The sequence below is a fragment of the Pholis gunnellus genome, assembly GCF_910591455.1.
Source record: "Pholis gunnellus genome assembly, chromosome: 2".
Classification (NCBI taxonomy): domain Eukaryota; kingdom Metazoa; phylum Chordata; class Actinopteri; order Perciformes; family Pholidae; genus Pholis; species Pholis gunnellus.
In genome coordinates this window covers 10422304-10431483 of record NC_136536.1, presented here as the reverse complement: position 1 = coordinate 10431483, position 9180 = coordinate 10422304, and positions in this window count along the sequence as shown.

Below are 9180 nucleotides of genomic sequence, written 5' to 3'. Positions count from 1 at the left end.
CAATGTACTGAAGTATAATACTGACAAGAAGACAATATCAAGAAGAGTGCTGCTGCGTCTTTAACAGCCGAATAGACAAACTAAGCATAGAACTAAGAGGTCCAAATGTGAGGATTTTATGCTTTTGTTTATCAGATATGATTGAAAATGTAATTTCTCCAAGTGTTGGACCGCTTGTCGGACCAAACCAGGGATCTAAAGATTGTTCACATCTGATACATTATGATGGATATAATAATAGTGATTTTTCCCCATTAATAAAACATTAGATTAATCAATGTTAGAAATGATTGTCAACTGCAGCTCTATAGCCAGCTAGCTGCTTAAGTAAAGTATCAAACGTTGAAATAACAACTTGCAAATGAACACAAATCTAGCTGGCTAAAATGACAAGCTAATTCCTTCGTTTTGTGGGGATTTTTGTTGACGGTTACATTTCTGCGGGAGGTGAAAACATGTAAATACTGTATAATCTACTTGTCAAGACAGTACAGTAGACAACAAACAACTGCATATTTTTTATTTTTTTATTTTGTATACGTCTAAGGTTTATTATTAGTTTATTCAGCGGTGGGTTTTTTATTCAAACTTTGTGTAATCAATAACATATCATATATTAAGACTGGCCTAAAAACCTTTTTATTCAGGAAGGCGTTTCTGACCTTGTGATAAATCAGGGTCAGCTATTTCTTTTGTGTTTCTGTTCTTTCACTGTTCTCTATTGTGCTTATTAGTTTTTTTTATTACAATATGTTTCTACTATGTTTTAACTATGTACTGGCTCTGTGGCACTCTGAGATTCTCTGAATGAAAAGTGCGCTACAAATAAAATGCATTATTATTATTTATTTATTATTATTATTTATGTGTTTATCGCTGGTTAAAACATGTCAACAGTACACAAATCAGCAATTAGCCTGATTAGCATCAGCATTGATTATGAACGGTTTCGTTAGCCACCAGCTAAAACAGTAAAGTGGCCGCACTAGCGGGCTAAATAATAAGCAAACGGTTCATGTTTCAAATATAGTGAAATGTAATTTACCAGTCCGTGACAGTGGGCTGCAAATTCCCGCTTCACGAGACTTGACAGGATTCTTCTTTGTGAGTCTTTTGAAGACTGAAGTTTCTTTTTAATTTTTACAACATTTGATTGCACCAGTGGGGATGCAGTAATCAACACTGAACTATAGGGGGCAGTATAGCGTCTCACGGCAACCAATCTACCGGGATATCAAAAGAAGAAGAAGAAGAAGACGCAAAAAACTAACGAAGAAGAATTGCGTTCGGCTTCGAGCCTTTGTGACGTCACGTCTTGTGGTGTCTTTTAATTTTTACATTTGATTGCACCAGTGGGGATGCAGTAATCAACACTGAACTATAGGGGGCAGTATAGCGTCTCACGGCAACCAATCTACCGGGATATCAAAAGAAGAAGAAGAAGACGCAAAAAACTAACGAAGAAGAATTGCGTTCGGCTTCGAGCCTTTGTGACGTCACGTCTTGTGGTGTCTTTGATCCTTTCATGTCTTTCATAGACAGTGACGCGTTATTGTACCTATCCTAACACGAGTAGACATCGAAGATCAGAATAAAACCATGGATAGACTAGAAAGATCACAGATGGAGATGCTGACTATAGAGGAAATGCTGATGGGCAAATCACATATGGAGGAGACTGCCTCAGTATTTGAGGACACACTTGCTGAACCTTTGCCAAGCTTTGCAAGCTTTTTAGAGCCAAACCAAACTCTGTCTCTAGACAGATCCCCACTGGGCCACGTCAAACAGCCTGATCTCACAGACTATGATGATTTGAGAGGCAAATGTCGTACTTTTAGGGACATGATGAAGTACTGGCTGAAAAATCCGGATAAGCCAAGTAAATTCAAAGGCATAAGAGATAAATACGCCGGAGGTCTTTTCGATAGATATTCGACTTCACCACGCATGGTGTGGGAGGTTGAACATCTTGAAATTATCGTTGAGGAGATTAGAGATTCAATAATCAAGATCATTGAGGCATTGACAGGCATTAAGCGTGATCTGTCAAAAAAGGAAATCTCTCCGGAGGTTGAAGGTCTTGCTAAATACTTTCTTTGGCTAATTCTGAAAGACCAGAAGAGATATAAAAAGATATTTCCAACAGGAATGTTTTCCTTTGATCGCTACGGTATTGAAATCATGTCATACATCGATCAAGATGAGAGTGATTATTGCCCGAACATCGTCAGATGTACAATCACAAGTTCAGTTAGGGATTACCTCCTCAGTTACTTAGGAAATGGGGGGATGAAGCCTGTGATCATCTCAGACAGAATCAGATACAGGGAATTGTGCAGTCAGTCACGCTGTGACACGTACGCTGGGATACTGAACAGAATGTGGTCTTTCATGAGAGAGATGAATGATAAGATCGTCTCACACAAAATTTACCCTAAGTATCATCCGTTCTACTGGTTCAATGACGAACGTTCAACAACTGGCTCATCATATGAGGACGCAGTCAATGAACCTGCGCCAGATGCAACAGCACAGCAAGAACCAAAGGCAAGGTCAGTTCAGGTATTCGTGGAGGCACTGGTTTCGCGGATATTCAAAAAAACAGATCTGACCTGGACGACTGCGGACATCGAGGACATCACTATGCGTCTGTTTAAAAGAACGTGGATCGAAGTTCAGGATGTCGATTTGGATCCCAAAACATTAAAAAAACTTGACAAGGCCATTTTCGAAGACCTGTATGTGATATGGGGCGGTTTAAAAAAGGTGCGGTTGGCCATGAAATTAGAGCAACGAGAATTTGGAAACTGTTTGGCCACCATTGTCGAATGGAGACTGACACGACTACCCAAAAAGCCCAGCACCATCAGCAAGTTCTTCTCGTCTGTGGGCAAAGGCATCTCCAACATTTTCATATGTGGAAAGGAGGATCAGGAAATCTCCATGGAGAGTTCAGAAACCTCACAGACAGAGAAGAGTTCTGTCAGCCCTCTCAAAGGAAGCAATGAGAACCAGGTGAAGTCCAGTCCTCACAGGAGTCCAACTTCCCCCCAAGAACCACTACAGACAGAGGGGGAGTGTTCAACTGATGAAGGCTCATCCGCTCATCCGTTCTTCTGTTTCGATGACGAACATTCAATTTCTGCCACAGTATATGAGGAAGCACTTGATGAACCTTGGCCAGGTGCAAAAGCACAGAAAGAATTCTTTATTGCTCCAAGTGAAGAGCCTGTAATTAATCCGGACATCACTCCCGATGAAGGCTCTGAGTCACATTTAAAACTTCATCCTGTGAATGAAGAACTTGAAATGCTGAGTGAGTACTTCAAATCTCAGGGTCAACTATGTAAGTTTGAGTATGAACTCAAACATTACCAGACCTATCGCGAGCTGGAAGCAAGGACTGAAATCCTTTTTAAACCAATGTTATATCATGAAAGCCTTGTAGAGCCAAAACAAACTCTGTCTCTAGACAGATCCCCACTGGACCGCGAACTGGAGATAATTTCCCAACGGCCTAATCTCCCAGAAATTGAGATGTATTATGATTTGAAAGGCAAATGTCGTACTTTTAGGGACATGATGAAGTACTGGCTGAAAAAACCGGGTAAGCCAAGTAAATTCAAAGGCATGAAAGATATACACGCTGGACATCTTTACGATAGATATTCGGCCTCACCACGCATGGTGTGGGAGGTTGAACATCTTGAAATTATCATTGAGGAGATTAAAGATTCAATAATCGAGATCATTGAGGCATTGACAGGCATTGAGCGTGATCTGTCAAAAAAGGAAATCTCTCCGGAGGTTGAAGGACTTGCTAAATACTTTCTTTGGCTAATTCTGAAAGACCAAAAGAGATATAAAAAGATATTTCCAACAGGAATGGATATCTCAGATCGCCACTGTGTTGAAATCATGTCATACATCGATCAAGAGGAGAGTGATTATTGCTCAAACATCGTCAGATGTACAATCAAAAATTCAGTTAGGGATTACCTCCTCAGTTACATAACATATGGGATGAAGCCCGTGATCATTCCAGAAGAAATCAGAAACAGGACATTTTGCAGTCAGTCACGCTGTGACACGTACGCTGAGATAATGAACAAAATGTGGTCTTTCATGAGAGAGATGAATGATAAGATCGACTCACACAAAATGTACCCTAAGTATCATCCGTTCTACTGGTTCAATAATGAACTTCCAACAACTGACTCAGCATATGAGGACGCAGCTGAACTTGCGCCAAGTGCAACAGCACAGCAAGAACTAAAGGAAAGGTCAGTTCAGGTATTCGTGGAGGCGCTGGTTTCGCAGATATTCAAAAAAACAGATCTGACCTGGACGACTGCAGAAATCAAGCTCATCACTATGCGTCTGTTTGAAAGAACGTGGATCGACGTCAAGGATGTCGATTTTGATCCGAAAACATTAGAAAAAGTTGACAAGGCCATTTTCAATGACCTGTGTGTGATGTGGGGCGGTTTAAAAAAGGTGGTGTTGGCCATGAAATTAGAGGAACGAGAACTTGGGAACTGCATTGCCTCCCGTGTCGAATGGAAACTGACACGACGACCAAAAAAGCCCAGCAGCATCAGCAAGTCCCTCTCGTCTGTGGGCGAAGGCATCTCCAACGTCTGCATGTGTGGAAAGGAGGTTCAGGAAATCTCCATGGAGAGTTCAGAAACATCACAGTCAGAGGAGAGTTCTGTCAGCCCTCTCAGGAGAAGCAATGAGAACCAGGTGAAGTCCAGTCCTCACAGGAGTCCAACTTCCCCCCAAGAACCACTACAGACAGAGGGGGAGTGTTCAACTGATGAAGGCTCATCCGCTCTCCTGTTTCGATGACGAACATTCAATTCCTGCCACAGTATATGAGGACGCACTTGCTGAACCTTGGCCAGGTGCAACAGCACAGGAATAACTTCTACTGTGATGTTAGGCAACATCTGATAACTTCTACTGTGATAGTATAAATTATCAGATGTTCTAATAATCTAATAACTTCTACTGTGACGAAGGCAACATCTGATAACTTCTACTGTGATGTAGGCAACATCTAATAACTTCTACTGTGATGTAGGCAACATCTAATAACTTCTACTGTGATGTAGGCAACATCTAATAACTTCTACTGTGATGTAGGCAACATCTAATAACTTCTACTGTGATGTAGGCAACATCTGATAACTTCTACTGTGATGTAGGCAACATCTAATAACTTCTACTGTGATGTAGGCAACATCTGATAACTTCTACTGTGATGTAGGCAACATCTAATAACTTCTACTGTGTTGTAGGCAACATCTAATAACTTCTACTGTGTTGTAGGCAACATCTGATAACTTCTACTGTGATGTAGGCAACATCTAATAACTTCTACTGTGTTGTAGGCAACATCTAATAACTTCTACTGTGTTGTAGGCAACATCTGATAACTTCTACTGTGATGTAGGCAACATCTAATAACTTCTACTGTGATGTAGGCAACATCTGATAACTTCTACTGTGATGTAGGCAACATCTAATAACTTCTACTGTGATGTAGGCAACATCTGATAACTTCTACTGTGATGTAGGCAACATCTGATAACTTCTACTGTGTTGTAGGCAACATCTGATAACTTCTACTGTGATGTAGGCAACATCTAATAACTTCTACTGTGATGTAGGCAACATCTAATAACTTCTACTGTGATGTTAGGCAACATCTGATAACTTCTACTGTGATAGTATAAATTATCAGATGTTCTAATAACTTCTACTGTGATGTTAGGCAACATCTAATAACTTCTACTGTGATGGTATAAATTATCAGATGTTCTAATACTTTTGAGTATTTTGTAATTTGTATTTGATAGGGCCGATTAAAAGTCGAACGTAATTTGTAACAAAATACTTCAGAGTGGAGTAATTTTGTATTTAAAATACTCAAAATACTTTCTCCACAAATCAAAAAACAGTTCACGAGTTCAGTCTTCAGATCTTCAAGTTCAACGGATTGTCTGCCGAGGTAAATATTTTATCTGAGTGTGACAGATGTCAACTAGCTTGATGTATAATTTATGTCTGGGTCTGGCTACATAGCCTATTGTATATACATGGTGATGGTTATAATATCAAGCTAGCCATCGATGCCAACATGCTAATGACGCTAGCATGCGGTCTAGGCTAGTGTATAGCCAGTGTTTAGCAAGTTAACTTATCAGTTGAGTAGCTAGCTATAGGAAGAGGGAGATTGGGAGCTTGTATGTCATATGTGATGAATATTTTCTTGTTGATACAAAGCCAAAGTTTATGGGCTGTTAAGTCCCATTAATAAAAAAATATATATATATACATAATCAAGTTGTTGTCTTTTAATAGCTTTGCTTAGTTACACTGACATTCTGTGACTGTTCTTCCTGTTTGTGGGGTTCACCAGAGCTTTGTGTACATTATATAAACCTGAATGCTCTGCTATACCACATTGTGAGAAAACAGAAAATCCAGAAAAAAGTATTTCCTATATTTTAAATACAAAATACATGTATTTTGTTACATTTCCTTGCACCAGTATTTTGTATTTTTTATTTTGTTGTAATACATTTATTTGGGGGTATTTTGTATTTTGTATCAAAATACATTTTGATGTATTTTTGCCCATCTCTGCTCCTGTTGAAGGTTTTCCAAGCATATTGGACTTGTCAGACTAGGGGATGTCTCCGGATCCCCTGGAAGAACTGGACAACATGGCTGAGGAATAACATTATTATATTATATTGACTGATGCATTGAGTCATAATTAATGTTATGGCATCCTCCTGTGCTTTTCCTGCAGTGAGGATGCAAAATGTCTTCTATGAAGAAACAAGAGCGCTCTGATGTCATCAAGGCTATCAACATGTTGGATAAACACTCGGTTCATGTTCAATGTGATATTTCACATGTTCAGCCTTTGAATAGAGACAAAACGATTGAGAATCATAATTTGTATACAAAAATATGGGCAAACTGAAACGTATTTCCTTAGTTTATATCCTCTCAGACTATTGTGAATTCCCGGGTTACATTAATGACTATTCTGTTTTGGTCTCCCCAGCGGTTTTGTTCGAGGTTTTGGCTTCTTGTCGTGAATCTTCAGATACTTTCGATAACCTTGAGAGTAATAGAAGCACTTGCCACACTTCTCACAAGTATACGGTTTCTCTCCGGTGTGAACTCGCAGGTGAACTTTCAGAACGGATGCTTTGGAGTAGCTCTTACCGCAGATTGAGCAGAGGTGAGGCCGCTCTCCGGTGTGAGTCTTGAGGTGCACGTTGAGGTGGGAGGATTGTGAAAACGCACTCCCGCACTGATCGCAGCGGAAGTTCTTTTCTCCAGTGTGCGTCAACTCGTGTTTTTTAAGCGAGTCTGCCGCGACACAACTCTTCCCGCACTCCGACCAGAAGAAAGGTGACTCTCCAGAGTGAATGCGCTTATGTATTTTTAAATAATATTCGTTTTTGAAGGTCTTGCCACAGTCGGGACACGCGTGAGGCTTTTTGTGACTCTGGTGGTGTTTCTCCAGCTGTTGTTTCTGAGGGAAGTCCATGCCACACTCTCCACACACATGAACCGTTGCAGGAGACTCTTTAGGCGGACTCTTCTCTTGAACTAATGTCCAATTTGGTAACTCTCCTGTGAGACAAACAAAGACAATTATAGTCACTTATAGTTTGCATTTATAAAGTTAGGTCATGGATTTGCTTGAGTCAAAGCACGTATATTCGTTTGCCTTTAGGCCGTGTTGCACCATCACTTTCATTAAACAACTGGCAGACAGTTATGAGAAAGGAATAAATGGTATATATATTCATTATTATTATTAATAAATATTTCTCAAACACATGGGGATTCATTTTGCTTTGTCACTTTTTTGGTGTGAGCAGGCCTTCAGGACAAAGCCTACACTAGTTCCACAATAATAACCACTTATTGTTTTTACACACAAATGTAAAACACTTTGCAGCATAAGAAGACCTGGAGGCACAGGATCAGAACTACATGACTTATCCGTCATTTAATTCAAGAAATAACAATTTAACCAGTTAAGATTAGTAAATTAAAAGGTTTTCTACACAACAATCAGAGTATTGAAATAGCAGCAAACAACTACTATTAATGTAGAGATATGGTGGAGTGAAGTCTACCTGAGCAGAGAATGAAGTCGCCCTCCCTCTGCGTGTGGTGTAATCCGAGCTTCTTTGTGCTTTGTTTACATAGCCGGGGCTTTTAGTGCCTGTTAGCGTGCATGTTAGCGTGCCCCACTAGCTAGCTCATGGCCGCTGCTATGCACTGCGCTCTGAATAACCGAATTTAGCGCCTTTAAGATTTCAATGAAGGAGGACCTTTGACCAACAAAAGCAAATAAGTTCATCTCCAGGCGTTCACGAGACATCACGTTCACTAGAGTCGTACGGACAACCTAAAAAACGTAATGCGGCGCGGAGGCATAAAAACAACATTGAAGTAAAGACAAAGGAGCTTGTTGTTGCCTCTGACCTTTGTGAACTTTCATGTGCGTTTTGAGGTTTCCATGCTGCGTGAATCCTCTCCCACATATGAAGCACTTAAACGGTGTTGTTAGAGAAAACTCTCCCGCAGGTTGGACAGTCGTAGTTCTTCTTGAGTCTGCGAGGCCCCTGGCATTGTTTCGACGGCTTCTTCCGAGGCTGTTCATGGGAGCTGCTGTGTTTCGGTTCTGGCCGTCTTAAAGTTTCTTCTAAAAAGAGAGAAAACACACACACAAGGTAGTGAACATGTGATATTTATTATCTAAGGAACAATTATAAAGCTTCTCAAATAGTAGCAGTCTGATTTGTCACATTGGGGCAACGAAAAACTCTGCACTGTCACCAATTACTTCCTGGTGAGGAAACCTGTTTCGACCCCATCTAAGAGGTCTTATCATGACATACGAACTTGTGGTTTGAGGAAGACTACGAGCAGATATGCTGATTTTAATGTGTGACCATTATTGTGTGTTTTAATGTTTTTAGTGTATAGCTTTTATATATGATGATTTTAATGTAAAGTGTCTGAGTACTCTGAAAAGAGCTGTATAAATAAAATGTATGTTTCTTTTATTTTGTGTTTATGCCAAGGAACTATGATTTCCCCATCATGCTTAATCCATCATGCAACTGTCAGGGG